A 27068-nucleotide genomic window follows, 5' to 3' on the forward strand; every position below is an offset into this window, starting at 1 on the left:
GTAACCACAAATACTGATGCTTTCCCAATGGTTACCTTGAAAAGTGTAACTTTTACAGTCAAGAAGTATTCTGAATTCCACTTAATTCACTGTTCCTTACTATCCTCTCCTTATCATCACCGCCCACAAATGATCCTGCCGACAGCAACACCAAAAAAACCCATATACCGCGCTCTGAACCGGCCACGCAGCCACGATTCTCCTGCCTCCCTGTAACAGAAGTGGGAACTAGGGGCACCACACCAGGACTGCCTGTCACCGGCTTCCTTGGCTCCACACAGGAATCCCGGGAAGGAAAGGCAACCTCCCTGCGCGGTATCACCCCGGGAAGATGGCAAGACTCAGGGACCGAGGGGTGGAGGCTGCTTCCCCAGCGGACATTTCTTGCTGCTAAGCAGCCATGCCAAAATCCCCAGCAGTGCGCTGTTGCACGCGGTCTGACCTAGGGGAGCTTTTCTGGCCCCTTTTTTTTTTTTTTTTAACAAAATGACTTATGTTAAATCAACCGTCAGGGCTGGGCTCAGTGCCGAGCAGGGCCGAAGTGGGCGGTGACCGGTTGTTCCCGAAGCGACGCCCGAGCTGTCAGGGCTGAGCAGAAGCACCGCCGGCCCCTCCGGTACCGACGAGGGCAGCTCGCCTCTGCCGCGGGCGCCCCGAGGCCTCGCGGGGAGCGGGAGGCTCCGCGCCTGCCCCGCCGCCGGGCGCTGCCGGGCCCCGCGCCGCCTCGGCAGCCCCGTTCCCCCGCAGAGGCCGCTGTTTCCCCCGAGGGCCGCGGGCGGGCACTGACCTGGCCCCGGCGCCGGCGGAGCAGCGGAGGCGGGCGGTGCTGCGGGGAAAGGGCCCCGCCGGGAACCGCTGCCGCGGCCGCCGGGCCGGGCCCGCAGCCGCTGCCCGCGCCCCGGGCCCAGCGGTGTCGGGCAGCCCGCGCCGAGCAAAGCGCATTAAAAGCCGGCTGAGCCCCCGGGAGCTGGGCCTGACTTGGGGCCGGCAGGAGAGGTCTCCTACCGCATCCATAGAGGCGAGACCCCAAGCACCGAGAGCTCTGCCTGAATTTAAGCAATTTTGAAGCAGACGATACTCGTGAGCTCCAAGGTTGCTAAGTACTACATAAGCAGGTCGTCATTATTGTTGTTTTCTGCACCGATCGCCTCCATCTCTGAAAACCAAGCCCCGTGTTTCTATCCAAGTCAGAGTAATTAATGATCCTCGTTTCTCCTCTGGCTCAGGACAAGGTGAGGATACAAATCCCTGCCGGGAACATCCAGCCTGGAGCAGCGGGGCCTGCACTGGCTGTGCCCGGGGGTGCCCAGCAGGCAGCAGAGATGTTAGCTTTTAAGTTCATTGTTCATTAAGTTAGCTTAATACGTCGCCACAAGGAGAGACTTGTGCTCCCCATTTTCACCCCCATCTATTTTACCTGTCAGCCTAAGTGGGAGCTCTTTCCAGCTGTCCTATTCCTGGCCGCTGTGCCTCTCCGGCTCCAGGTGCCGCTCACCTGTGCCCAGCTCTGGCAGCTGGGCCAAAGTGCTGAGCAAGCCGCAAACTACCCTGGCATCAAACTGTAATTGTGTAAACTTGAGGCTGGCATAAAATGGCACTGTCACACACAGCCCTGCCCTCGCTTTTGCCAGCAGCCAGATCAAGGGAAATAAATGGTTTCAATGAAGATCACTTAGCGCTTTGCAAATTCAAAACATTATGCAAATATGAGCCAGTCTTTCTGTGTCCTTGTTGAGAAATATACATAAGATGACTCGTTTTAAGTATTTGTAGCATGGCTGAAATATGTATCTGGAAATACATCTTCTCCATCTTTATTAAAGCTGTTTTTCAAGCCAACTGTCAATACAAATGTTCCAAAATTGGCCTAGTTAATTAAAGATTGTGATTGAATATGTAGGGGATTCCAATTATTCATTTATGTGGAGAAAACAAAAGCTTTTCACGCTGAACAGGTCCCTTCAACTTTGTATTGTTCAGAGAATTGAGAATATGATATGGTCCTGTCCCAGGCAGTGTTATCTTTATACAATAGAAGGATACATTTCCTTTTTACAACACTCTGCAACAAGCAGGCTTGCCTCTTATTTTTCCTCTTGGGTTCACAAAGAATTTTTCCAGTAGTATTCAGCCCTGCAGTTGTGTCTGGAAAAACTCAGTAAAGATCTGTGTGAGTGAAGCTGCTCTCACCAGGTCCTGCTCTAGGGGCCTGTCCTCTTTGGGAGCAGAGCGATGCCCAGGCACGTCCCAGCTCGGTCGGAAGCAGAGGAAGGCGACGGCGGCTGGAAGCTCGTGGTTTTCCAGGTGACATATTGCCACCTAGCAGCGCTTGCTGGAAGTAGCACAAACCAGAGCGGTAGATCCATAAACCAGTTTGCCTCATTTTTGGTTTTATTGCCTTGCATCTTACAGGACATAAGGAAAAGACTAGGATGCACTCAGAGTGAAGAATGAGGACCGTAGGAAAATGAACAGGTGGATGGGATCATCTCGGAAAACAGAAAATAAAGACCAGACAGGCTGTAACTTTCAGCAGGATGGTGACTAGTCCCCTGGATGTTTGACTGGTCAGTAAGAGAGAAAAAGAAAGAGAAAAAAAAAAAAAGTACAATCCTGCAAGTCACTTATTCTTGCCCATAATTCCACTGACTTCAATAACACTTTCTCCTTGCATTGCTGAAGCAGTACTGACTGAGGAGAGTCAGGTCACCACCTGAATTATATAGAATGTGCCCATTCCCTGTTGCCGACCCAGAAGCTGGCGACAATGTAGTGGCTAAAAGAGCAATGCTTCACTCTCTGTTTCAAGGCTGCCAGACTGAAATATTGAATTCCAATAGATACAGAGCTCCCGGGTGCTATTTTTATGAACTCCTTTCAGAGCAATGGAACAGATAGATGACAGATCTGGGCTTAGATCTCAGGAATTATTGGATACTAACCAACACATAAACCCACAGTCAGTTCATAAAGGGTCCCTTGACCATAATTTTTAGGAGGCAAATATCATCAGCTCTGTGTGGAAGCGTGGCAGGCTAAAGGATGGTGTAACATATACTCCAAAGAGTAGACCCACATAAAAAGGTGGACACATGCATTCTATTCCTAAATTTTTCAAATATTTCTAAAATCTAGATTTCTGAATCCAAAATCATGGTATTCAGTTTCTCGTTACAGCCTCACCCTAGAGGCTCCCCAGTCCCATTGGTGCCTGACAGCTGTGATTCATGGGAAGAGACAATTTATATCAGATTAGCTAACAAGACTACCACCCCAGCTGTCTCTCCCGTCCTCACTGCAGATATCTGAAATAACCCAGAGCTGCTGCAGCTTTCTAAATGCAGCCCCACGTGCCAAGTTACATTTGGTTTGACTTTGTTAGGCAGGGGCTGGCTGGGGACAGGGCAGTCACCATGAGTACCTCAGAACTGCAACCGTATCAGTACTTGTATGTCAGCCCATCCTCCACTTCATGCGCCAAAGCTGCCAGTTTCTCACACTCACACAGTATTTGGTCACTGGATGTGTCTGAAAAGGGCTCAGCTCTTCCCAGGTAGCTCCATACCCATCCTATCACAATGTGTTGATTTTATGTTCTCTGTCCATGTTGTTTAAGGATCTTCTCCTGCAGAGCTGACTCTGAGCTCCAGCAAGGCATGGCTGGAAGATGAGGTAAGGAAACACCCGCCTCTGTAGCACAGCATGAGAAGTGTCACCCAGACCCTCTTCTGCCAAAACAAACCAGCTCATTTCTCTGAGGAAGGTGCTTTGATCAGGAGGCTGTGGTGTCTCATTGGGAAGTTGAGGGAAAGGACCCCTGGCCCCCATGCCAAAAGCTGTTTCTCTTGACACAGCATAATGAAATATTCATCAGGCCAGAGAGCAGGAGAGAGGTTCAGCACTGCCACAGCTTGGTACTTGCTCACACTCTCAGTGACCCCACAAATACTGAGACTTTAAACATTAATAGCTACTTAAGTTAGTGTATGAGTCTATGGCATTGAAGGTCTTTTCCAACCTAAACTGTTCCATGTTTCCATGCCATATAAAGCAATTTGAACAGGTAGGGTAAAGTATGTTCTTCCTCTGCAAAATCCTCTCTCTGGTTACAGCTCACTGTGGGAAGAGTGGCCTCAGACCAACCAAAAGGCCCATCAGGTCCCTGCCACATGCTCTCACTTTTTACTTCACCAACACTGCCATTTGATTAGACACTAATTTTCTGATAGAAAATATATACAGTACAAAAACATGCTGGTTTGTGGTGTACTGTGCTGCATAAGATAAGATCTGATTTCACAAGACAAAATACCAGCCTACTTCCACTGGGAGGTGGTGGTCCCACACTTTTCCCTTCTCAGTCCTGGGAGTAAGAACTAAGGGTGAGCCAGCTGAGCTGATTGAACTGTCAGGAGACTGCTTTAGCACAGCAACTAGTTTCTCTTTTGATTCCAGAGCTAAGGAACTGAACCAGTTTGGCTTGCTGCTGGTGGAGCCTGAGGGACAAAAAGCAGGGGAAAGAAGATGAAGGACACTAGAGGAGGAAGACCATCCTGTTTTAGCAGCATTGAGTTATGAAATGGGCTCAGTTGTATTATTAGTCTTGACTCTTCCAATGGCACTCAGGGCTTTGCCAGTTTGGGGAGAGTTAGAAATAGATGGCCCAGGGCAAAGCTGTGAGGTGCATGAGTGGGTCCCCCTCTTTTTAGGGGGCAGCCAGCCCCTGGGATGGGCTAACTGTACTGGAAAACTCCACCCTAAATCTCTTTGAAGATCTGGTTTTCTTTCCTTCATTTCCTTAGGTCTCTCTTGCTACTCCATTCTGTAAAACTTTCAGAGAAAAAAAAAAAAGCATATTTTTCTCCAAGAGCATTTGAATCACATCAAAGTAGGCCAGGTGATAATTGCACACCACACTGTAGTACTGCTTAAATGTCAGATGTTAATTAAAGCCTTTCCTGGAAATGGGGCATTAATTAGGGCAAATGTAGCCATTCTTTATGGATACTGACTAAGCAGTGAGTAAAAGCATTATTTAAACACTGGTATTGAAACTGTTAATTTTTATTTGTCTGAGGTGTGTTTGTTATTGAAAGAAAAACAACTGAAAAAACTATAACTCCTTGAACTTATTGTTCTTCTTTTAAAGACAGTTTTAAATAAATATTTTGGCACAAGAATATTCATGCACACGCAGATTGCAATAGGAACATTTCAGTATTAGGTCCAGATGTCTCTAGCAGTTGTATAACCTTGGTAGGAATGCTTAAATGCTGTAGATATTAAATACAGCTCTGACCTGCAAAAACAGCCTATTGTGGCGCTTCACTTGTGTCTTTCTTTTCGTAAGAAAATGGTACCATCTGCATGAATAATGGTACATCAAAATGTTTGTTAAGTCAGGGCCAAAAAGTAAGGCATGTGTTTCCTTTGAAACTTTTCTGAAAAACTCTGAATTGTTGGGGAGAATCATAATATTGATAAAGGATGTAAGTGTTCAAGATTTAAGATATATATCCAAGCTTTGCAACTTAACCATCTTGCTTTTTGTTTCTTTGGCCTGGATTCAGCAAAGCAATTAAGCCCCTAAATAGCACCATTGATTTCAGTTACACATAAGCAGTTGGTTGAATTAGGCCCACTCTGCCTGCCAAATCACATTCCTTCTTGCCTTCCAGTGCATTAGAGCTTTTGAAAGAGCAGTTCCAGTTATTATCAGTAGCTGTAACATAAAATCATAGTCTGCATTGGCACTTGCTGTACCTAGATACCTCTGCAGGAGGTCCACGTGTGAGAAACTGTGCAGAGATCTGGCTGCAGATTTCAGTCTTTAGCATTGCTGCGTTTCCACCAAGCACATGGCTGAGCACACTGCTGCAGGCACTAGCCTTAGCAACATCTTCGTCCTCACAGCAGCTACATCTCTGCAGCTGTAGCAGAGACAAACCCTTGATTCAGGACTGACCTCTGCAAGTCTGGCCATTGGAAAGAATCCCCTCTATCTGCCATGCCAGAGAAGCAAATGTTGTTCATGGAGACCGTGAGCTGGTGGGGGCACAAGTCCTGCAGCCATTTTGGGCACTGGGGCATGGAGGGTGACACACTCACTGCCAGATTCCCAGCTCCACCTCCTATGGCTGCTGGACACAGAAACGCTACACTGATGTTTGTTTATTACATTGTTCTAATGCCCCTTTTCACATGAAGAGATAGTGGTTCCAGGTAAAACAGAGAATGCTGTGACATGATGTGAGGATTGTTGTTAAATGAGAAAAACTTTTAGGTTCCTCTTTATGGTAGCATTATCACCTGTTCTCATCTGCCATTTTGTTTCTATTTAATCTTGCCTGGTCATCACTATTTTTCACTCATGATATTTTTCTAGTCCACACATTATAGAGAAAGGAGAAATTGTGAGAATTAAATGGTGGCAGGAGGTGCAGAGCATTCCTCTTTAAAAGCAGAGATGGTTTTATTTTTCTCAAGTACATGTTACATAAGTGTATCACTTCCACAGCTGAAATATTTCAAAAGATGGATAATGAGGTTGTCAGCTGGGTTGTGGAGAGCTGCCTGCTGACTCCTGTGACTCTGGGCTCACCAGAGCTACTGGACTTTATATGGGAAAATGGACCAGCTTAGAGCTCATCCTGTAGTAGCCAATGTTAAATAAAAGCCCAAAGCATGTGAAAATATTGTAATGGTAAAAGAGATTATTAAAAAAAGAAACTTCTGACTGTCACCTGAGATTTCATGGTATTAAATCTGGATATTTTAATAATATTAAAGAACAGTTGATAACTGTGATAATGTCTCTGAAGTAGTTAATTAGGCTGAGTTAATTGATATCTACATGCCAGTGCTTTTTAACTATTGTAAAAAGCTGGTTTGGTATATTTTCTTTGTTTTCACAGAAAAAAAATTGAATCTCTACTATTCTTAGAGCCTTTAAACATTAACCAGGCCCTGCACTTTTCCTCATTGAAAGCATAACCCTGTACAGATCTAAAGTTCTAATCCATTTCTCTTTTTTACAGTTTCAAAATTTACTGCTTTTGTGGTTTAGTTCAAAGCTAAAAGCAAATACAGAGAGATTTGGAAGTGAAATAAACTCTAGAGATTTTTGTTGTGTACTGATATTTCCTGTCCTGGCCCATTTACCTCTGTCAACACAAGGTGGCTGGACAAACAGCATACAAACCCATCAGTTAAGTGTTGGGGTTTTAAAAAATAAATAAATACAGCCTGGAGTAACACTTAACATAAATAACACTGGAATGTTGATGTCTTTGAGTCACCCTGTTGTTCACACTATGTTTTCTTTCGCTGATCAGTCAAATCTTATTTTCTTTAACTTGATTGTGATAGGTGTATGTTGCCAGCTGTCTGAAGAAACGGGGGTACAAAATCCCTGGACTATCCAAGGTAACCAGGGGACGGCAGTCTGGAGTCAGCATAAGTGTAAGTTTACACTGTGTCTGTGAGGTAGGGCTGCTCATGCTTGCATTGGCTGTGCATAATGTGGTTGTACAATCAGAGAGCTTTTTTTTGGGACTGCTGTGGAGTACATCTGAAAATATGGCCAGCCTATCCTGACAAGAAATAGCATAAAGAAATGAATGCTTTGTTGATTTTATCATGTCTCTTACCACCTTTCAGATAAATGTGAATAAAACAAGATTTGAAATATTAACAAAAAGCCTGAATCATCACAGAATTTCTTTCTGCTTTCTGGTGCTTCAACAACACGTACTTCCCAGCAATTCACAAGAAAACAAAGGTACAAGCTTTTAACTGCTGAATCAAATGAATTAATCACAGTTAATAATTTATTTAATGCAGACAAATTTATTTTTCTCTTCCTATGAAGCTGGTGATGAGGTACAATGTCATCATTTCCAGAGGTACTTAGGATTTCTGTTGGTCTTCTCTTTATGCTCGTTAGCATCAATCAGTGCGAAGGGCAGCTGGCAAGTTGTGTGTGTATATGTGCATGTGTATTAAAGGGGAGTCTCCTGCCTTTCCCTTTGCAGAATGATGGATGGATGACTAGACAGACATTCTCCATAGTGTGTTTTCTAACACTAGATGTTGGTATTATTGTTCATTGAATGTGATCAGACATTTGTGGCCTCGTGATGTGCTGTGCAGTATTCAATTTGCTGTTTCTCATCCAAGCAGGAAGAGATGGGTAGGAAGCATAATCTCATGTGAAAATACAAACAAACAAACAAAACCCAAAACAAACAAAAAAAAAACCCACCAAAAACATACTGCAAACAAAAATAGCAAAATTAATCTTCCCACAGACTTGGCACAAAGGTCCTGCATGCATGGTGTAGTAACCTCACCTCAAGCCCTAGGTATTTAAAATCCTGTCTGGGGCCCTGGCACCCAACTTGTCTGCACCTGTTTGGGAGTCTCAGAACAACTACTGTGCTCCCAGTGTCATTGAGGATGGATTAGGCAACCAGAGAAAAAGTGAACAGGGAAATTTGTCTGGATACAGTGCATGAGACGCGTTCTGTCTGTCACCAGCTGGGTCACAGCAAAGTCATAGTCCTCCTTAAGTAACATTAGCACTCACAAGTATTTGTGCCACGCCACAGCACTTTGATCTCTTCCTGTATTGCTCTCTGGTGCATCTCACCTGTTTGTCAAACAGCTACAACAAAAAATCCTTTACAAAGTAGAAGAGAGGCTGAAATACCACCTGAAATGCATGTAGAACAGGTCTTTGAGAGGAAGGGGGAAAAAAAATTCCATCAAAAAGATACAGTGGTGGCTGGCTGACTGGTGGGTCCCTGCAGTAGCACCTGGCTCCAGCTACTGCCCTGACTCAGAACTAGGACTGACTGCTGGCTGAGCCATTGCTGCTCACAAAGGTTTCTCAGAAGAGATAAAGGCTTTTTCCATGCTGTAGCAGAAAATACTAGAAGTGATTCTCCAAAATTTTTTTCTGTATTAGCTGCCATGTGAGCTCATTCCTCTTCCAATTGTGCCCTACCAACACATAACAACCTGGGACTTTTCAGGTCCCTGATACACTACCGTGCCTCACATTGCTTTTGGAGTGGAATCAATACTAGTTCAAACAGCACAAAAAATCCATTAATTTTTAAATCATAATTATATTTAGGGCTGTATGGAGGGAAAGGATGATGGACTGCAGTAAGACCAACATTCATTACCCCCTCCAAACCCAGGAGACTCAGTACTGTCTGGACATTTTTTCCTGTGAGCTAGAAAAGCAAGGAGATGTAATTTCCTATGGATTTGTGCCTGCCTGGTGGCTCCTCTAACTCCTTTGCAACAGCACAACATTCCCCATTGGCCACCCCAAGGCAGAGGCAGCAAACTCCAACATACATGCTGGCTGGTTCCTGGTGCAGTGGGTGACCCATGCTGGAAAGAGGGAGTAATAGTTATTTTGCTTAAATTTCCCCTGGAAGGAGAATTTGAGTCCACTCAGTTGATTTATCTGAAACTTTCAGGAATCTGAATACCTTTGAGACCTGGAGACCCCGTCAGACTTGGCTGACATAAAACAAAGGGTTCAGAAACTGTAAGGGAAGTGGCTGATGTGCAGACAGCATAATTTTCAGGATAAAAATCATAGTAAAAAAATGTGATGTTCACACATATATTATACATCTTTATCTGGATTCTTCAGATCGGAAGAATTTTGATCACATTTTTAAGAGTGCTAAACGAATAAATTGAACTTTAAAAATTAAAAATTTATAGTCTTACACAATTATTTGACTTATATTTGGAAATTTAACTAACAAAATTTCCTGTGTATAAAAAATTTCCTGCTTTCCCTATTCTCCAGTATATAAAAGTCTTTTTGACATTTTATTTGCACTGTGCTCTGAGAACCCCTCCCAGATGCACTCAGTCTGATACATGGAGACTCGTAGCTCACAGCAGTTCACATCAGGGAAAGCCTCCACTTTTTCCTACACAGGCAACATTTGTGGTAAATATAGCTGTCCTCTGACACCACACTTACACACTTCAGGCCTGCACTGCATCAAAAGACTGCACGCATCCCTGTCACCTTGAAAGCAGGATGAGCTCAGAGAAGAAATTTATCACTGGAACAGGTTCATCTGCACAAGATATTCAGGACTCCTTGGCACACTTTCCAGGATATTATAGCTTATATGATATGGGTAGTTTAAGGACTTTAGCTGCCTTTTCTGGCTCTCCCAGAAACACAATATGGTAGCCTACAACCCAGGAAGAGTGCAGTTTTCAGTCCCATGTAGTAATAATATTTATTTCTTTCATGGGGGCTGCTCCTCTCTTCTTGCCTTATTAAGTCAAAGCAGGAAGGAACAAGGAGCAAGGCATTAATAACAATGGCAAGTTTATACAGTGAAAGCAGAAGGGAAGTGTCAGGAGAGAAACAGAAAAGAAGATAAGGGGAAGAGGATGGATGAGGTGTTGCACACAGATTGCTTCCTTGGTCTCACCAAGACTGGACAATCAAATCTATTCGCAAAGATGGTATTGTCTGGTCAACACTTGGCACAAAACAAAAGGATCCCTTGCTGTGGCCATGCTTTTTGTGGTCTCAGCTGCAGGACTTGTGCTAATAGGTAGACACTGGTTATGTCATATATCAATGCCCAAGTGTCATCCTGTCTGTGACAGCTGTATGAGAGAGGTCATAATCCATTTACTGAGGCTTGGGAGAGAAAACCATGATTAATTTCTCTAGCATGTAACACTTCATAGTGACCCAGCTGGACAAGAAAGAAAGCAAGAAAGCAAGAAGGAAATCAAGAAAGCAAGAAAAGATAAGATAGATAGATAGATAGATAGATAGATAGATAGATAGAGAGAGAGAAAGAGGGAGAGGTGTGTACCAACAAATTTTATTGGCCCAGTTTGACCTCCCATGCTCATTGAATTATTGGCATATTTTGATAATCTTGAGGTACCTACTCTACATAGCCTTGCCTCAGCATAAAACAAGAATGGCAGCTTTAGCAGCAGGACTGCCTTAGCCCGAGACTCTCTTGAGTTAAGGGTGGGTGCTGAGAGTAGACACATAATTACTGTTCAGGCACATCCTTTAGCCTCACATTCAGGTTCTGCACTGATTTTCTAGAGGAAAATGCAATGAGGGTCCGTTTTTATTCCCAGGACCTTGAGAGTCATAGGAACAGTGTGATTCACAGGAACACGTTCTGTGTCATTCAGACTACCTTTGCCCCAGAACAGAGGTGAAATTGCCCTTTCTTTCCAAGCAAGAGTCACTGCAGCATGGCAGAGCATGGCAGACTGGGTGTGAGCTTCCAGCATGACTACCCACAGCTCATGAGGGCCAGAAACAGAGGCTGCAAGCTCTGATACTCCTGCTGTTATCTGGCACTATCATGATCTGGATCTGGGGCAATCATGGGTTTTGCTTTCAAAGAAATAATGGAGGAGCATTTTTTTCAGATTAAACAATACTATTGTTCATTATTAGTAGTTATATGCACTCCCAAAGTGTCTGAGTGATACTTCAGCAAAACCAAGCAGAAATACAGTATTTCTACAACAATAAGCCATAAAAATTCCCTGTAGGGTCAGACAAATGGGGAAACCAAATTTTTACAGCAGGATGGAGGAATATCCTAGCTGGCACTATGTTGATGTTTGTGATGCAGCTTCAGGAAAGACAACACATTGTTCAATATGCATTTTAGTTTGACCTGGTATTCCCAGGACAGGCTTTACTTCAAGAAGTAAATAGCATGAAGCCTTGTACCTGAAGCTTCCTCAGAGTAGAGACTTTTGGAGTTGCAGCTTCTTGATAGGAAGAGACCCCAGTTCCTCGTTTACTGCTGCCTTCACCTGTCTCTGAGGGGTGGCCACTCTTTCTGCAGCAGAGGTGCCAGAGCAGTTGCACTGACAGACAGGTCCCTAGGGACAGGTGGTGCTGAGCAGGCGAGGCAGGCAGCCCATGCAGCAGGTGCCTGCACCAGGGAAGTCACACAGAAGCCAGGCTGAGGCTTGTGCATCACCTATGCCTTGGCTCAGTTCTGTCATCCTCATGCCTGTGCCAGGAGGAGGTACCAGCTTCCTTTGTGTCTGCAGAGAAAAAGTCATACTGTGAACTAATATGAACCAGTTAATATCATGTGAAAAATCCTTCGTGTTTTTAGGTGAGAAAATAGACATAATTTTTTAAAGTACTGGGGTGGAGTGGGGAATTAACCATGGGAATAAATGCCAAGAGAACCAGTGGGGTTTTTATTTCTTCATGTACATTTGATTCAAACATCTTCCAATCAAGTTGTTAAATAACGACACTCATTGTGGGGATAAGTGGGTGAAATGCAAGCTTTGTTTTGTCAGGTGGTCAGATGAGGCTCTGTCCTGGGCTCAGAGTTTATAAGTCGGTGTCTGGTACCAAGTGCCTTCTTGAGTACACTGTGCTACAGAAGGATAAAACCAAACACTGGAAAGCATATCACTGTGAGCAAGGAATGTGTGATGCTCTGTCCTAAACTTCAGTCAATGGTGTCCCAAACTGTAAACTGTGACTGCCCTACAAAGCCTGTGTACAGCTGTAGCTGCCAGAGCAGCACCTGCCAGCTGTATCTCTGTAATCCAATAATCCAGTATCACCCCCGCAGCTGGCCTGCCGCCACTCACACCATCACAGACAGGCAACAGAAGCTACATCACCATAATTATGAAAAGGCATGGACACAGACCTCAGATGGATGCAGATATGTCTCCATCTTACTGGAGACATGATATTCCAACAGATGTTCCATGAAATAGGTTTTCAGCTGTCTCACAGGAGACTATTTTCCAGTCCAGTTGTGGGAAGGAATCAGCTGCTTGCTGGCCATGAACTGCTTTTCCAAGGTAATATGTAGACAAGGTGGCCTACTTTGATCAGGGAAACTGGTGCTGTATAACCCTGAAAAAGTTGACTTTTATGAGGGATTTGCAAAATGAGCAGCTGCTTCCACCACCCTGAACTGCACTACCTCATCCCAGCCTTGGCTTTTCCCTTAGTGATCCACCTCCTCATTATGCCTAAGTGATTTGACCACAGAAGGTGACAAAAAATGCGTTTTCTAACATTTTTGTGTAGAACCCATATGTCTGTCATTTTAAACTGAGATTTTTCAAGCTGCAATGTTGGGGCCAGTTCCTCTGTGTCCTCAGTATTCAGTTAATGACCTGAGACTTCCACCAACACATAGCAGCTACAAAATGCATTTCAGGCTTATGGACACTGTATCTGTGGTGCAGCAAAGCAGGAGACCAACATGCATCTGATCAACGTGATAGTCAAAGACATGGAAACCTGTGTTTTTCCCATTATCCATGGAAGGATAGTGTAAGACTTGATTATGGGCAGGGTTTCTTGAGAGAATTAAGGAAAAATATCCTGCAGTGGTGAAAACAGATGATATTTTGAAATTGCTCATAATGAAATTCAGTTATTGCTCTGCAGATCTATGCCAGGGAATACTCTACTCTCTTCCATACAGTTACCAGGGAACTTAAATAGGAGGTTGTTGCTATTTTAAGACTCAGAATGAAAAATAAAATGCTCGTTTACTTCAGCACAGATTTGTAGGGACTCTCCAGGTCAGGCTTTTGAAACAGACTGAAAAGTGGGTTTTTTTTTTTGTTGTTTTGCTTTGTGTTTTTTGTTTGTTGTTTGTCTTCTTTATGGTTTGTTGTTTTGTTTTTGGGGGTTTTTTCATATCAAAAGTAGACTTAGGCTCTGATTTTCTGAGAAGGAAAAATTGTAGCTGAAATGTGTGCCTCTTACCTTTGTCTGCAGTATGAAGTGAAAGAAAAATGTGCAGATGCTATTCAGCTCTGCCTTAGTTAAAGGTGCTGCAAAGACTTTAATGGCAGGAGTACTTTCCTGCTGTTAAATTACTCGATGCCCCATTTGTAACACCTGTCAGTTGCTCTGACAGCTACACACTGATACAATGAAGTCTACAACAGAGGTTTACAATGGCTCACAAGGCTCAAAGATGTGCTGTAACTGAAGGATCAGAGCTTCAAACAGGAGTTTCTGTGACATGAACCAAGGGCAATTCCTCTCCTTTCTTTCCAACAAGTCTGTTTTCTTTTTCATTACAAACCTAAAAAAAACACTCAAATTTTGCTCAAAAGCAAGACATTGGGGCAGGGACATGGCATTAAACAATGAGGATAAATTTAGAGAAGCAGACCTATTTGCTATACAGATTTATTGTTCAAGTCCCTAGAGGAAAAGCAGTGATGAGCAAAACCCTTCCCCAAGTTATATTTTGATAACTTCATAAAATGAATGACATCGTATTATATCCTGAAATTCACATAGTATTATATCCTGAAACCTGCTCTCTGCTCTGCAATGGCACATGGAAAGCATCATCCTCTGCCATTGCTGCTCCAAGTCACAGGAGTTTATGATCTCCTGTGGGGAGCCAAACCTTCACTGCTTTGAGAGCATATCAAATGGCAGAAGTCCTCGGTGGGTTCTGTTTAAATGAGTGTCGAGGGTAAGAAGAGCAGGTTGTTTATCAGGCAGTGCTGAGGAGTGACTCTTCTCTGCAGGGACATGCTGCCTTGGCTGACTCCAGCCATCTCTGGGGCAGCATGGAGTTAAATGGTGTCACTGGCAGAGCACGAGTCCCTTGGAATCAGAATAGCCACTGAGAAGAGCCAGACACTGCCCATCACTGCCAAGCAGCTGGTGTAGCCAGGCACCACCATACCTGGAGGTGCAGCACTGCTGTGCCCTGAACTCATGTCAAAAGTGACACAAGTCATCTTCAAATTCTGCCTCAGACCTCTGCTGTCCTCATCTCTCTCCCTGCCTGTAGCTACAAATATAACACAAGCACTTGTGCTTGTCAGCTTTGCAAAATATTTACCATAAACATTTCAAATTGTGATTCTTGCTAGAAATGCCACAAGGGGGAAGAATTGGATTATTTACAGGGCAGCATTTACTTGAAATGTTTGGTTTGTTCAGTTGAATTAAGACTGAGATTGCTCTTCAAACCATTTGTTGGGAGAGGCAGGGAAGGAAAGAGGAGAAGGGATGGATAGTGTGAAACTAATGCCTAAAATCCAAGGAAAACTCAGTAAAACAATCTCTGGTTTTGTGCCTAGATGGGGCATAATTAAGTTTTACATTGTATTGGTTAAAAAAAATCCGGCCCATGCCAAATCAATCCCTCTCAAAAGGGCTCTGAAGCAAACTATTTTTCATTAAGCTTTCCATTTATTTGTTCAGCAAAAGGTTTAACAGATTGCCTAACTCTACACCTGACAGTGATTCCTCTGGCTTTAATAATAAACCACTGAAACCAGCCACAGTAACGTTATGCCATGGCAGATAATCAAAGTGTCTGCAGGTTCACTGGGTTTAATTCTTGTTTTAAAAGTTTTTATTCTCATCACTCTAATGGCATCTAAGCACCTTGGTAGAAAATGGAAATCCCAGTCATCCATTTCGGATTCATTTCCAGGCAGCAGGACTTGGTTTGCCAGCAGAGCTGTGCCTTGTGCTAACTCTGTGCTCCAGAGCACATCCATGTCATGATGTAGTGCTGGGTTTTTACAGAAAAGAAGCAGAGGCCAAAACAACCTGCTTCAGATTAGCACACTGACTTTATAACCACAAAGCCACAAGTGCTATGTATGTGTGGGTATGTGAGCACTGTTGTGCTTATGGGTTGACAGAATGAAGACATGCTTCCATGACAGTGTCATTTGGATGCTCTTGGAAATCTGAGCAATTCAGGGAGACAGTATAATGAAATACAGAGTGCAAATTACTTTAAAATAACCTTGGATGTTCCCAAATTTTTGCCTGAGTGGTTTGAGAAAAAAAAGAGAAGTAGCATTCCTAGGAAATGAATAAACTGTTGCAGCCCAACCAGGAAGGCAAACATAACATTTTCTCTCCTCAGGAAGTAACGAAAGCTGACTTCATACTGCAAACCATAACGAGGGGTGTTTGTCATAAGTTAAAAATCAATGAGCTCCAGCTGTTCCCCTAGTCCTGGAAGCTTCATTCTTCAATTAAGAAATATTTTTTCTTACAGGAACATTCCAGAAAACAGACTTCACCTTCAGTGACAATTGTGGAAAGTCAAATTGGATGGAGCATAACTTTCCAAGCTAGTAGACAGGCTTTCTGATGAACTCTTATAATAAATTGCTAAATGAGAATTTAGCCTAATTTTTGCAATGAGAAAATTAGCAAATGAGACTTCCCTCTTCTTCTGAACAGAGAATCAGCCTCTATGTCAGATGCTGTCTTCTGGTTTGCCAAGGAGCACTTTCTCTCATCAATGCATCATACGCAGGAGACAAATCAACCTCTGGCATGAACCATACCACCTTAGGGTGTCTGTTAAGTAAAGCATTTACTTATCTAACCAAGAAAGTATCTTACTAACCAGAACAGACAGAACATTACAGGATTTGGCTTCTGCCTCTTCCAGTGTGGATCTCATCCTCTTTAAGGTTAAGGGTTTTTCCTCCATGCAGGAATTAAAGGTGCTTTGAGTCCCCTTTGAACAGGAAAAATTGCCTTCTGGACCTCCAGTTCTGCTGTTTATTCCTATGGACATTGCAATAAACCTATGTGATGGTGAAGACTGGAAATTAAATACAATCTGGGCACCCAAGCAATCAGTCTGACAGAATTCTATTTGCTGTTGGAAAAATGTCCTGCATTGAGCCTGTTTGCATGGAAATGAAATTACTTCATAGTTTCTGGAGTTCCTCGTTCCTATTTATGTCAATGTCTCCTAAGTAAAAAAAAAAAAAAAAAAAAAAAAATATATATATTCTAGTGGGATATTTAAGATGGAGTTGGAGCCAGCCAGCCACTGAGAGCAAGCACAGCAAGAAAGCAAGAAGCAGTGTGAGGGAAATGGTTTCTGTGCCCAGCTCTAATAATGCCAGCACATGGGTGAGTTTAGCAAAGGAACACAGTAGTAGAAACTCACCTGTACTGCAGCAAATACAAATCAAATTCGCAGAGCAGTTTAGTTGTTAGCAGTTATTCACATGTTGTGAGTAAATAATTGTGTCAACAGGAAAGAAGACAAGGGAAGTTACAGTTAGATCTCATTTTCACAGTCTTCTTTTGAGAAATGTAAACTCAGAATAATTTTTAAGGACTATTCCTGAAATTTCCTGAAATATTCCTAAGATTTCCCTTTATCTAGCATTTATTCAAAGAATCCACAACTGCAAATTTGAGCCATTGGTTTATGGCTTCCAGCAGTGCAAATCTCATAGCAAATTAAAATGCAATGTTTCACAAGTTTTATCTTCTTCTAATGGAGGTGCAACCGAAGGATTACATGTTTTCAGCTACAGTGCTGAATTTAGGTACCACATTATCTGTATTAAAGGGTAAGTTAAGTGCATTGATTTGCATGGTAAAGCTATTAAAAATGGAAGAGTTTTTTTCCCCCTCAGTTTCCTTAGGTTGCACCTCTCTTGTAAATCTTATCCTTGTCACAAGCTGCAGTAATAAGCAGCACTTGCCCACAAATACTTTTTTTTTTTGATGTCATGGATATGGATTTAGTGGTCCTGCTTTGGAATATGTTACTATAACTGAATTCAATTTAGGAAACTAATTAGGGTGAATATTTTTAAAATACAACCAGTGCTCTGTCAACACAGCACAACAATTTTGCAATCAACATATGCACAAAATATTCCAGAAAGTAATAAAATTAAGTCTCTTTTTTTTTTTGAAAGGTTCAAGTAAGATTTTAGACATCCAAATATGCATTACAGCCTGGATTTTGACAGGTCTCCTCCAGGGGTCATAGAAAGAAAAAGCTACAAAAGATCAATGGCCTTCTGTCAGTATCTCTAAGTCATGGTATACTTGAGAAAATCCCAAATCTGCAAGTATTTAAACAGAATGCAGAAGAAGATTCAAATAATGGTAGGCCATCTAACCCGATGTCACATTCAATGTGGTATGTACGGGTGGTGTCAAGACCTTGTAGTGTCAAGTCATGAAAAATATTTAGTGTAAGACAGCTCTGATTTCACCCACTGAAAAGTTTAGTTGATAAAAGTAGCTTGCACATGCAGAATCTTAAAATCATGGATTCATTCAGTCAGAAATGGCCTTTAAGGTTATCAAGCCCAACTGTAAACCCAGCACTGGGGTTTGTGCCTCGTCCAGCACAAAACCATGTCCCTAAGTGTCACATAGAATGATGCAAAGGTTTGGGGTTGGAAGATTGGGTTAAAGATCATCTAATTCCAATCCCCCTGCCATGGCAGGGATGCCGCCCACTAGACAAGCTTGCTCCAAGCTGCATCCAACCTTGCACTGAACTCTCCAAAGATGGGACATCCACAACTTCTCTGGGAAACCCGTGCCAGTGCCTTGCCACCCTCAAAGTAAAGAATTTCTTCCTATTATCTAATCTAACTCTGCTCCCAGTTTGAAGCCATTTCTCCTTGTCCTACCACTAGGGGACAGTCCTTGGGGATAGTCTCTCTCCATCTCTCTTGTAAGCCCCCTTTAGGTACTTCAAGGCTGCTATAAGATCTCCCGGGAACCTTCTCTTCTCCAGGCTGAATAACCCAAATTGTTCCAGCACTGTGATTATCTTTGTGGCTCTCTTCTGGGCTTGTTCCAACAGGTCCACCTCCTTCCTATATTGAGGGCCCCAGAACCGCAGGCAGTACTGCTGGTGGAGTCTCACAAGAGTAGAGCAGAAGGAGAGAATCACCTCTTTTGAGCTGCTGGGCATGCTGCTTTTGATGAGACATGATGAAAGAAATAATTAAGAAATCAATCAGAAGATCATCATCACAATGATCTTGGCCTCTTGGTAAACTGGAGCTATTCACTGAAAATAGCTTCAACACAAACCTGCAAAGTTCCTCATCAAGGAAGAAGAGATACCAACTAGGCACTATGCTAGGGAACAAACAAACAAGCAAGCAAGCAAAATTACTGGAAAAGTTCAATCATGACAAAAAGGTTGTCATGGTTTCATGGTGGCACTTCATGAGAAAATACATCAGGTTTGAATTATCTCTAGTTGCGTAGATATAGTGCTACAGTAACAGTGGCTGGAAAATGAAGACAAAGTAATTGATGTGAGAAATCAAATATATACCTACAACCTGCCTTTGTGTGTGTGCATGTGTGTGCATATGTGCATATACCAGCATAAACCAAACAATCCAGAGCACACTGAATGGTAAGACAGATTCTCCATCTCTGTAGTCTTTAGTTTCTTCCAGAAGCCTGATGTAAACACATTACTTTTACATCGGAAATTAGTTATTGCACTCAGTACAGGAATAGTGGATGAGGTATAATGGCCTGTTGTTTTGCAAGAAGCCAGATTTGAAGATCTAATAACTCCTTTAAATCACTAAAGAAAAAAATTAGTCCTGTAGCAGAAGTATCAGCAACCATTATTTAAAAACTGATCCCAAGCTAAATATTCAGCCAGCATAAATGGATGCCCCAAAATTATTCCCTGGAAACAACATGATATGGGAAATTGTGGTCACATGTTTAGAGACTCTCATTCCTCTGTGCCCAGTGAGAGATTAACTCATGGATCTACCATTATCTTTTGTCCATGTGTCTTTTTTCCTGTGGCTGATGAAATAGCTTAGATAGGTAGTGTGTACTGTGTCAGGGGCTGCCTGCTGCATGGCAGAAAGCTGCACAAGCTTTTTGCAAGAGTTAGTTTCTTATAGATTTTGTTTGCACATACTGATTCAATAAAAAAAATTACATGTGAAAATCACAAATGCAATTTGTCAAATCTAAACAGCTTTTCCATTTAAATGGCCAAGGAGCAGAGATGTGGAGAAAGGCAAAAGATAAAAATCAGAGGAGATAGGCTGTAAACTGCATCATCCTCAGTGTATTACTAAACAATCCTGTCAGGGTTCTTCCTGCCTATTACCTTAATGTCTTGCAACAGAAACAGTAATCCTTAAGAATATAAATCATTATTATATCTGCTAAAGAGCTGACAGAGATGATGGACCCAGAAAGGCAAAATGTAAGCACTTAGGAAATCACAGGTGCAGAATGAGACCAGAATCTTTTTTCATGTAGGCATCATGATTGCAACTGCAGCAGCTGGCATCCTCTAAAAATCCAGGCCATTGTGCACTCTGATATCTGCTTGTGTCTTCAAATATTGCCTCAACTGCTACATGTTTGGCAGTGCTAGAGGGGTCTGGTTTGATGGGACTACCCAGAGTATGATATCACCATTTTAAAGAAGACTTTCACAGGGTAGGAAGTTAATGAAAGCCCAGGGGTGAAGCTGGATTACCCAGGCAGATAGTGAAACACAGCAGCCAGGAGATGGAGCAAGTTCAGATCCAGTTTCCACCTGCTGCTGTTTTCCTGATTGCTGGCTCTAATAGAAATGCTAGTGAGGAAATTGATCCAGACATTCAGGGCAGAAAAAAGCACTTTGGACTGCGATGCAGCTCAGGTACATAGTAAAACTCTCAAACTCCACTGAGCTATTCCCCCTTCACTGTCCCACTTATTTTTATTTTTTATATTGCAGACCACACAAGTTCACTATAATTTTACAAACTTTTTAAGTCAAAAAGCTTCTCTCCTTTGAGTTAATTTCATTCAGTCAATGTAAATGTCAGCTGCCAGTTGTAAGTATTATTATGTATATGGGGCTGTCAAGGAGTGAGGGGGAAATGATGCAGGCAGCTCACTTCTGTCTTAGCTCCTAGGAAAGGTCAGCTGAGTCTTTCAAAAAGAGCTGTCAATGCCAAACCATCTTTCAAAATCCTTTCTGTAGAAACAGTGCAAGAAAGCACATGCTTTAAAGCCAGCCAAGGTAGGACTGATATGACTGGTTTCTTTTTCTGATGTCAAAAAGCTCCATTAGTGATTACTAGTGGTGCAAGAACCCAAGGCAGCCAGAGAATGGACAGAGCTCATGCCAGCAATTGCATCCAGCTGCATTTTGTTTCTTTTGGGGATTAAATTTTTTAGCCTTCTGTTTGACCTAACTTGCATCTGAGCAAATTGCTTTGTCTGATGAACATCCCCATATATCCCCATCCTCCCTGAGTTGCCAGGACATGGAGCGGCTCTCACCCCAAGATCTGGATGGGAGCAGAGGAAGATCAGGATGTACATCCTACAGCTCTAAGAGTGAGGGGCAGATTTGGTCCTGGCAAGCTTGGCAAAGGAATATGGCGTGAATTTGAGGCAGACTATGGCACTTGGGTGTGGAGAGACCAACTAGAAATTTTATAAGTGCAAAAAGGAGATCTCTTCACAGAGGTTTGTCTCAAATCCCCAAAATACCTAGGTGCCTAATTCCTGAGGCTATCAATAGCAATTAAATGGTTACATGTTCTGCCAATTGCATAAAAGAAGCAGAAGAAAATTACCTTAGCTCTGCTATAGGAATTCCTTATGCAGTTCTGTGAAAATCACCCTAAGAGGATATGATTAAAGGAGGAAAGGCAAATTCCAGATGAATGCCATGAAAACCTTCTAGGTATCCAGAAGTACTCTCTCAAGAACATCCCAGCCCAGAAATGCTCTGTTTCAAGCATGCTGAATTCCAGATTAATAATTCCATTTTTTTTCTTTCACCCAATTAAAACAACAAATCAGGAAGCCATCACATCTCCCTGAAGACATCTAAAAGAGACAAGAGATCCCCTTACTATTGCTGCTACATAATACTTCAAGAAAACACAAATGAGCAGGGCTTTATGATCTCTGTCCACATCAATACTTACTGTTCTGTCTCCTTCTTAGCCAGAACTGCATCATTAAAGAAATGGTCTCTGTCCCCAGCAGGATTTCAGTTTTCTGATCTGAGGGGAATGCTGAGCCAGACAGCATGGTTGCAGAACCTTGTCCCTTTCAGCATAGCTACCATGCCTATTTTGAATTTATTGGTGTGCGCAGCTGTTCTTTTTCCTCTTAGCCCATGCCACGCTGGGATCTCAGTTTCTGAGTCCTGCCTGCAAAATTCAGACAGAAAACACTGAGACAGAGATGTGCTAATTGAAAAGTAGTTTCATATGTATTTAAGGCAAGTGTTGCTATGGGACAAAATCTTAAGGAAAAATGTGAGTTATTTAACTTGGAGGTGGAAGAGTTTGTTTTCACTGCTGTTACTGATTCTGCCATAGGAGGTCCTCAGGAGCAGAAGTATGTGAAGAAAGAGAAAAGACCGCTGCCAGAACACATTTTGGATAAGGTTATAATATCTTGGAAAGTTCGTGCCTTGTTTACCCATGAAGCTGTTTACCCTTTGGCACAGATTTTGTCTTTGCTAGCATATATTGAAAGCTGGGAAGACTTGCCAGAAGTTGTGCTTATGAGGGAGAAGAAATGCTGATTTTTTGGTTCCTCAACCCTTTGCCCTCAGCTGTGCTACCTCTGGCCACCCCAGCAAGCTGGACATCTTCCTGCAGGAAGCAGAAACTGGTCACCATGGCTCCTCATCTTTCATCTGGAAAGAGGACACCTGCAAGGGCTTGAAAGAACTGCCTAGAATTTTCCAGGGTTTCCTGCAAGGTGCTGGACAACTCCACCACCCACCTATGCCAATCTTCACCTCTTCACCCATAAAATGGGACGAGGAGCATTTACCCACCTCTTACCCTGGCTCTTTTTAAGTCATCCATGTGTAGGATATACTTGAGCTTAAGGGCTCATCCAAATATCAAACATTATCCTTTCCCCTTACCATGCCTGTTTTGGATACTTATCCTCAAATAATTTTATCTGAAATTTAGTGGTCCTCTGCTTTACTTATGCCCTGAGAATGTAGAGCATTTTTATTTCCTTGGTCCCTCTCCTTTTTTTTTTTCTTTTTTTTCATTCCCTCCTTCTCCCCTTCCATGATCTTGGGCTCTTACTCTCCAGTCACAGCACCTACCTTCTCTCAAAACTGAGGTTTCATGATAATTAGTACCAGACCTGAACACTACCTATCCAAAAAGGACAAATGAGATCAAACAATCACATTCCTGCCAAATTAGCCCAAGCCCATAGCAATGGTTTCTGGCAGCCTGAAGCTTTCACATGAACTTCATATGAGGGAGAACAGGCAGTACCTGATATAGTGTGAAGTTGAAACAGCTAGTAAAAGCTGAACCTGTCAATGTCCTTTAAATGAATGTGTAATGGAGAGATTTTACTGTCAGATTGGTTTCAGGGAGCTGGAGAGAGCTTAAAGGTTTTCTGCAGACTTATCCGTGTAACTCACCAGCTCCTTCCTTCTCTTCTCCCTGCCTCTTTCCACTGGTGGGCTGCACCCTTTCCCACATTCCTACCTGGCAATGCTGCTGTGGGGGTGAGAATGGGTGACGAAGTAATGCAGGGAAGAGAGTAATGGAAAGGCTTTCACTGACAGTGCAACATCTGAAATTTTATTTAGCTATTGCTCCCTTTGTAATTAAGAAATAAATAAAAAGGATCAGGGCATTGAATCGAACAGCACTGGTCAAAGCAAGCTTTGCAGTGGTTCATAGAGGTCAGTGCATAAAAGTCCTTGCCAACCCTGGAGCACTCCTTTTGTAACTAAAAGGAAAACCAAAATTGCACAACCCCACAGCTCTGATTTATTGTAAAGATGGATTTTTAGAATTAACAAAAAAAGATAGAATTTAGGGGAAAGAGTTAGTACCAAGAGAAAATTTTCATATAGATTAGTTCTGTGGACAATTTTGTAAGCTGGTTTAAGAAGCGAAATTAATCCATTCAAGATGCTCACTCAGCCCTTTCTCACAAATAAAATGAAGCATCCAATCACATTTTGACAGTAGGAAACAATTTGTGTGTTGCAAGCTGGTCTGGCTGAGATTGAGTTAAATTTTTAGCTATTCCCATGTCTTTAAGATGTTCTGATACACTTACCACAGTAAAAATATTGCAGACCACCCTTTTATGATAATCCAGGAGAATAAGCCGCCACTTTACCTGGTCCTGTGTGCTCTCTCCCCATTTCCCTGACCTTGAAAGTTGCTTTGCAATCTTTTTGCAAAGAATCCAAAAGCTAGCAAAAATGTGGGTTGCCTTGGTAGAGGCTCTGCAGTGTGTGGGGGTGTGCGTGCTTGCACAGAGAATATCCTGAGCAGGCAGTTTTTTATGTCCTTCTGGCTCTGCTTGTACTCTGACAGCACTGATGGTGTAAATGCAGTAAATAATTCTGAGCAAAGGTCTTGTCTAAAGTTTGTGCAGGATCTTTCTACAGCAGGGACCCTTCTGACCATCATTTTCTGCAGAGAGCAAACCAACATGTACAGGACTACCATGGAGTAGGATCCTTGGTGTGTCCAGGTGGACATGAAAACAAAAGCTGTGGGGAGAAAGGGCAAACCAATTCTCCATGACAATAACAGGTAAGACAGGAAGTGTTTTAAAAGTTCAATATCATATGTCTTGTTTAGCCTTGGGAGAACAGTCTCCCAATATCAGGGATAAAAAAGCATGGGAAAGGAGCTCTCTGAGGCAGTTCAAGTCTGGCTGATCTTGCCTCAATATTTGAGATTCTTCCTGAAGCTGCTCCTATCTCTATTTCCTATCATTTTATGAATTGCAGTATGCAGATAGTTTTTCCTGGTATTAAACTAGTCTGAACAGTGAAGCTATCCTCTGTTTCAGGCCTTGTGCCATACAAATAGAATTTTTCTTTTATTCAACCTCAGAGCAACTGGGAATTTCCCAGGCTGTTCCATGTGCAAATAGTTTTTGTGTATTTGCTTATGCCTGTACATCCCAGGGAACTCCTGGCTTGGCAGGTAGTCATGAATTAACAAACAAGTAAAAGTCCACAGAAAGTATAGCTAAGGTCCATGTCACCTATGTATGGCCATATAGCCTATACAAGCTATTAATCTAATAAAAGAAACAATGACAGCTCTGTAGCACACTCTGACAAAGCCACAAGGATGTAAACTCACAGGCATTCCTTTGGAAGAGAAGCTGAGCTAGCCCAATGCTTTACAAGTTACTTTGTGTTTAGAGCACCAGGCATTTCTCACAGTAGAGGAAGACCTTCTTTTCTCACTTTCCTTAGCTTGCTTTTCCTTCTGTGAACCCCTCAAGAATGATGCACACAGCTGACCCTCGATGCTGCCATGGAGACACCTAGTTCAGACTACATGTATGAGCTAATTGGAGATCCCAGGATGCAGAAGGAGAAGAAATGGGCTGGCAGTTTCCATGGCAATTCCCTAGTCTGTTAAAAATAATCAATATAACTATAGTAACAAATAGCGACTTGTTAACACAGAGCAGGGAAGCAGGGAGCAGGTTCATGCTGTCCAGAGTATACCAGCAGGGTGTTCCTGAGATACTGAAATGGAAACAGCAAAACAGAAAACTGCATTTGACCTGCTTTTTAATTTTAAAAATGTTTCTGCTTCCAGAAGCATTTCTGACATGAGCAGGAATTGCTTGTTATCAACATCTCCAAAAAACAAGTTCCTAACAAGCATGTGCATGAACAGAGTATCAGGACACGGGCCGTGGCAAAGATACAGCCTGGTCGTGCACAGGGTGTACAGCCTGCTTCAGTCATCTCATTTCTAATGAGATGCCAGAGCTCAGACCATTTTCCAAGAACACTTACATCAGTAAGGAAAGACCAATAAAACCAGATTAATATCTCAGGATGTTTGTTTTATGACATTATAACTTTGACAGTTATGAAGTAAACAAAGCTGCTTTCACATCTGTAAGCAGCGATTTTCAAGAGCTAAATATGCTGAGAATTTTTACTCCTAGTATTTGTGCTATTCTTCTCTTGTTCCACAGAGCTCATTAGATCCATGTTTTGTTTTAATGTTGTTAAGTGGTTTTCATTATGTCTTCATGGAACAAATGCCATTTCTTCCTGCTGGATGTCCAAAAGAGGTTGCTTCTCGGATTGTCTGATTTTTACAGAATTTTACTTTCCTGCTGTCTTTAAAGGAGTCACTGCTGTGAGAAATGCTTCCATGCAGCACCACAGAGAGGTTTTTACCACCCCTCTAGTATGTTTGCAAGGCTACCATGCCCTCACTGGATACTGGCATATGTACCTATTTGAACTTGACATCAAAACGTGTCTATTTAATGTCACATGCAGTAAACAAGATATTTTAAATGCACAGAGAGAGTACTTAGTTGCTGTATTTCCTAATGCTTTTTAAAGATTTCAACACATTTTAGAACAGAGAAATTCCTTAGGAGGAGAGCTCCAGTGCGTGGTGTCAGCCTGTGCCATCTGCTGAACTGGTTCAGCAGCAGCCTCTGCTCTGGGGTGCTGAAACACAGCAGCTTTTGTTAGGGATGTGCATCCCCATGGGCAGTAGCAGAAAGGCACTGGCACAGCTGGTGGTGGCTTTCCCTAAAGGCGGCACTACCGGACAGGGAAGGGTTTGTCCAGCCTGTGATCAGCCACGCTCACTGCCTGTCCCTGGTACACATTTCAGGGCAGACGTCATTCCAGTGGTGGGGTAGGGGCATGGAGAGGGTGGGTTGCAGGGTTTGGGGTGGAAGCACACGTGGCACTGACTGGTGCCAGTGGCAGAGCCCCTGCAGTCCATCAGGCTGACTTGCCTTGGCGCTGCAGCCGTGGCTGTGCCCTCCTGCCACCCGCCTTCTCCCCTCTGGCCTTCATCTGAGAGCCTCCAGGGACAGCAGCTGCAGGAATGAGCCAAAAAAACCCATCAAAAATGCCACGTGCATCTCTTCTTTGTGTGCAGCCTTTCCTTCCCTGTGTGAGGAATGTCACAAGCTGTGAACTGAAAAGCTGGAATTCAAACACTAAGCATAAGGAGCATATAAGAGATTAAAAGCAATGTCACACTGTCAGGTGAAGCTCATGCCAGCAACACACCTGATGGAAAAACTTCCCCCTGGTGTCAGCCTTGCTCTCACTGCTTGCACGCAATAAAGTCTCTGCTCTGTGAATTTGGCACTGTTGGTGGATGCCGAGTTGGCTGCTTTAGGGGCTCAATTCCCTTGCCTTGGTTCAGCCTGTAAGGCAGGAGAAGCCAAGCCAGTGGGAAGTGGCTGGAAACCATTC

General features: G+C 42.9%; 1 protein-coding gene and 2 long non-coding RNA genes across 9 annotated transcripts in view; 1 reads left to right on the forward strand and 2 right to left on the reverse strand.

The window, feature by feature from the left end:
* Positions 1–1556, reverse strand: part of ECHDC1 (ethylmalonyl-CoA decarboxylase 1) — a 44715-nt gene extending 43159 nt beyond the window's left edge. The window contains exon 1 of one of the 6 annotated variants that reach the window (XM_064413103.1): positions 1418–1556. The gene's annotated coding sequence lies outside the window, so the exon portion shown is untranslated. Of the gene's footprint in view, positions 1–35; positions 150–243; positions 328–491; positions 759–787; positions 957–1417 lie in introns of those variants that run through there. The other 5 variants (XM_064413101.1, XM_064413102.1, XM_064413105.1 and 2 more) reach the window with 5 other exon arrangements.
* LOC135296608 (uncharacterized) lies at positions 1371–26418 on the forward strand. Of its 2 annotated transcripts, XR_010358664.1 has the most exons (8): positions 1371–2304; positions 2413–2567; positions 3617–3672; positions 7369–7461; positions 7660–7780; positions 16080–16954; positions 22180–24396; positions 25074–26418. It is a non-coding gene; the product is annotated as an uncharacterized LOC135296608 (long non-coding RNA). The 2 variants fall into 2 exon arrangements; XR_010358663.1 differs by having other exon boundaries at positions 22180–26417.
* LOC135296610 (uncharacterized) lies at positions 21429–24077 on the reverse strand. The gene is made up of 3 exons (XR_010358665.1): positions 23912–24077; positions 21781–22008; positions 21429–21679 (listed from the first exon to the last, which is right to left on the reverse strand). It is a non-coding gene; the product is annotated as an uncharacterized LOC135296610 (long non-coding RNA).
* Positions 26419–27068: the final 650 nt, after the last annotated feature.

Source organism: Passer domesticus, chromosome 3 (genome assembly GCF_036417665.1).
Source record: "Passer domesticus isolate bPasDom1 chromosome 3, bPasDom1.hap1, whole genome shotgun sequence".
Classification (NCBI taxonomy): Eukaryota; Metazoa; Chordata; class Aves; order Passeriformes; family Passeridae; genus Passer; species Passer domesticus.